Source organism: Benincasa hispida, chromosome 5 (genome assembly GCF_027475165.1).
Source record: "Benincasa hispida cultivar pf3 chromosome 5, pf3_genome.v1.1, whole genome shotgun sequence".
NCBI classification, from domain to species: Eukaryota; Viridiplantae; Streptophyta; class Magnoliopsida; order Cucurbitales; family Cucurbitaceae; genus Benincasa; species Benincasa hispida.
In genome coordinates, this window is record NC_143482.1 from 32,800,708 (window position 1) to 32,805,296 (window position 4,589).

A 4,589-nucleotide genomic window follows, 5' to 3' on the forward strand; every position below is an offset into this window, starting at 1 on the left:
TTGAGAACATATTCTCAATATGATGATCCACTTCAACGTGGCTGAGATGAACGGTTCTAACTTTGATGAGGCCAGTCAGGTTAGCATTATTTTGGAATCCTAACGAGATAGCTTGCCACACCCTCTCGCAGACTACCTACTAGCTTAGTCAGGGAGATGGTGTGAAATCAACAGACATCGTTCTCCTCTAACGATACCTATTGACCCTGTTGAATCGTTGAACCTGATAAACGTACTAATCTTAGATATAAAATACTTTACATGTAACACAACACATCGGAATCCCTGAAAACCTTTAGACACACATGAAAAGCAGTCTTGACATAACTCGGTTTGGAAAATAACCTGATAGAGAAATCACAACCAAAACACATATCCAACTGAGGTTTACACAACCACGACATCTAGTGCTTACACAACCATAAACTATCCAATTCTTACAAAGACATTTACAATATAAACAGACACAATGTACAACTCTACTCACGTATGAAGCTTGATCTGGAAGCTTTTAGGAGAAAATAGACTTTGGCAGTTATCAGGCACTGGGAGCTCGATCTCTACCTGAAAAGTGGGAAAACATTTTGAAAGAGTGAGCTACGAAGCCCAGTGAGTGACTAAATTTAAAACTGTAAATCCGCAAATCAGAACACGTGAAAAACCTTTAAACGTATAAATCTGTTCAATCAAAGCGTTAAACATAAACGTGTAACGCTAAAAGCTTTCTCAAATGTTCCACAAGTACGTCATTAAAATCTAGCAAGGCATATCAAGTATATAGAACATTTTAACTAACATGACAAATCAACGTTGTGTAGGGCACGCCCAGTACAACCAATGTTTACTAGCTCTACAATGTAGTGGGGCCCGCCCTGCACTCCCATCGTCTTTTTCATAGTGGGTCCCGCCCAGCACTCCCAACAGCATCGTTGTCACGGAGTACACTCAACGTCAACAACGGAATATAACCTGTGTGCACATGGTACCATATAGCCTCGGGATCAATATCTTAGTCATGTAGACAATAAAAGTCCCAGAAAACCACATGGAAATATTAAAACATGCCTGCTTATCTTTATCTTTCGTAAAACTCAAGCTTACTCAGCTTGCTCATAAAAAACTGAAAATCTTTTAACAGTACTCGCTAATACATACTTTACTTTAAATGATATGGTTTCAACTACTTTTCAGGAATTCAATAATCATGTGCTCGTATATAAACCTCATTAGAAAATCTAAGCTCAAAACTTATGCTTGAAACCATTCATATAAATCATGTATCATTCATAAGTTCATATTCAAGCATGTAAACCATTTAAGCATAAATTACAGTTTAAAAATCATTTTTGAAATTTGTTTTGTCACTCACAGTGTTGGCTAGTTCCCTGGTCTTTACACTTGGCCTATCTCCTCTTGGCCTGTCAAACAAACCAAAAACAAGCATCAGAATTATAAATCGTCTTGTCTTTCCATGCTCATGAATTCTAAATTATAGAAATAAAATCATACTTCACACTTTTTTTTCCAGATTTTCCAAATTCAATATCCTAATTTCCAACACTCATAACTTCCTCAATACTTGACCAAAATTAATGTACTAGTATATCAAACTCTTCATTTTGGAACCCTCTATAACTTACCTAAATGGATAAACACGAGATTCTCAAAGGATTTGTCCAAAAATCCCTCGAACACAGTAAATATAGATTCGTGCTTCTCTGCTACCCTCTACATTTTTCCTAAAATTAAACCTACTTCTAGTCATTTTTGGCTCACGAATTCTTCATCAAAGTTATAGGAAATTAAATAAGCTTTCCAACCATAGCCAATTGAGCTTCAAATCCAACCTGTACGCCCCAGAATATTCGAAAAACCTGAGAAAAGCAGAGATCCTTCTGATTTGCACGAAAATTCTGTGCTCTGTATTCCTTTTCAAAAACCATTAACTTAACATCAGATTTAGCTCAAGCTTCCTTCATGAAATTTGTTAGAAAATGGATTAACTTTCAAGAAAGTCAGGCCTTATCTCTTAGTTCTTCTTGTGTAGCTCAAATCGACTTAAAAACTAGAGATAGGTAGGTTAAACCCAAATTCTTCCATGGTTGCACTTGCATGAGCTTTTCCTCCCTTCTTCAACCTAAAACCTGCAGCAACTTCTTCTTCCTCTTCCTTCACTCTCTCTCTCGAAATGCTCTGAAAATATAATAGGAAATGATGGAGAAATAGGCTGAAATGAGTGGGTTCTCACTTTAAACCCTAAGCACCGAATGAGTTTCCAATTTCCTTCATTTTTTTTTTCCTTTTTCCTTTTCCTTTTCCTTTTCCTTTTCTTTTCTTTTCTTTTTCTTTATACCCTTTCTTTTCTTTTCTTTATTTATAAATTCCAAAATTATTAAAGATAACTTCAACTAAAAGCTTTGTCATTTTCTTCAACAATGGAACAACAATAACTCAAATCCAACATCCTACAATGTGTGACAAGAGCAAATAATCTAAGGAAAGTCTCGGGTTAACAACTTACCTCCCCCTTATGAATTTTTTTCCTCGAAATTTAGAAATCCTTAGGTGAAGAGTGTCGAGTAACTCCTCCTCATCTGGTCTTCTGACTCCCAGGTTGCCTCATCCACTCCGTGATGTCTCCAAAGGACCTTCATGAGTGGGATCGTTTTGTTCCTCAAAACTTGGTCCTTTCTGTCGAGGATTTGAACCACTTCCTCTTTATAACTCAAGTCTTCTTTCAGCTCAACCTGTTGTGCTTGCAACACATGTGATGGATCTGGAATATATTTCCTCAACATGGATACATGGAAAACATCATGTATTCGAGCAAGTTCTACTAGCAACTCAAGTCTATAAGTTGCTGGTCCAACTCGTTCTGTTATCCGATAAGGACCAATATATCTAGGACTCAACTTACCTTTCCTCTCAAAGCGAAGAACACCTCTCCACAGAGATAACTTTAAGAAAAATTGATCTCCAACCTGGAATTCTAAGTCTCTTCGTCGCTTATCTTCAGGTTATTAGGCAGTAAGTGTCATCCCAAGGGTTGGTAACTGCTGCAGTCACGCCTTTCTCTAGGCTAAGAGGGTGGTCTGGGGTGGAGTGTGACATAGCTTCCTTTATTTTTGTAGCAATTCTGTTCTGAACAAAATTGACTACAACCTTACTACTCTACTCAACAAGCTGTAGACTTCCCAATCCTTATTGAAAAGTAATGAAATAAGGGTGATGCAAATGTTACTTCATCATTTAAAAAGTTCCACAAAGGTTCAACCTCTGGAACTAAGTTTGCACCTTCTTCCTCCAATACCAGAAATTGAAACAATAAGAAGGGTGGTAAGGGGAAGGTCTTGCTAACCCACAAGCTGCTACTCCAAGGGGTAGACAACCAGTGAGAGTTGACAAGGGAAAATGTTTCCATTGCAACCAAGACGGGCTCTGGAAGAGAATCTATCCTAGATATTTGGTAGAGAAGAAGAAGGTCAAACGAGGTAAATTGATTTGCTTGTTTCGGAGACTTGTTTAGTGGAGAATGATGATTCTGCCTTGATTATTGACTTTGGGGCCACTAACCATGTTTGCTCTTCATTTCAGGGAATTAGTTTCTGGCGGCAGGTTAGTGTCTGTAAAGTGTCTGTTGACTCTGTTGGAATGATGAATTCGAGTTGGAACCGGACACATCGTCTCAACTGTGGCAATGGTAGGTCTCTGATTAACTTTACGAAACAAATTTCTCATTTTGAATGATGTATTTATTGTTTCTGATTTAAAAAGGAACTTAGTGTCTGTAAAATGTCTGTTGGAATGTACATATCAACTACATTTATTCTTATAATAAAGTGTTTATTACTCAGAATGGTGTTGATATATGTTGTGCTCAACTGGAAAATAATTTGTATGTGTTAAGGTCATTAGCAATAAATGGCCTCCATAACATAGACATGTTTAAAACTGCCGTAACTCAAAATAAATGACTTAGTATTTCTCCTAAAGAAAATGCCCATCTTTGGCACCTAAGATTAGGACACACTAATCTCAATAGGATTGAGAGGTTAGTGAATAATGGACTTCTAAGCGAGTTAGAAGAAATTTCATTACCTGTGTGTGAGTCATGCCTTGAAGAAAAAATGACTAAAAGGCCTTTTACTAGAAAATGTCATAGAGCCAAAGAACCTCTAGAGCTAGTGTGTCTGGTGAATGTAAAAGCCAAGAGAGGTTATGAATATTTCATCACTTTCACTTATAATTATTATAGATATTGGTACACTTATTTAATGCAACAAAAGTCTGAGTCCTTTGAAAAGTTCAAAAAATTCAAGGCTGAAGTTGAAAAAGCATTAAATAGAATGATTAAAACACTTTGATCTAATCGAGGTAAGACTTGTAGTAGAATGGAAGTAGGCCGTCTCTGATATACCTTTCTTCTTGGCTCTATTAGGCTGTGAGTTTTTGGATTCATCTTTCCACAACTATTTGATAGAACATGGAATAGTTTCCCAACTCTTCACACCTGGTACATCTCAGTCAAATGGTGTATCATAGAGGAGAAATCGAACCCTATTGGACATGGTTTGGTCTATGATGAGTTA

General features: G+C 37.0%; 1 long non-coding RNA gene across 1 annotated transcript; it reads right to left on the bottom strand.

The window, feature by feature from the left end:
• Nucleotides 1-293: 293 nt before the first annotated feature.
• LOC120078605 (uncharacterized) lies at nt 294-2,206 on the bottom strand. The gene is made up of 4 exons (XR_016529858.1): nt 1,821-2,206; nt 1,641-1,739; nt 797-1,418; nt 294-564 (listed from the first exon to the last, which is right to left on the bottom strand). It is a non-coding gene; the product is annotated as an uncharacterized LOC120078605 (long non-coding RNA).
• Nucleotides 2,207-4,589: the final 2,383 nt, after the last annotated feature.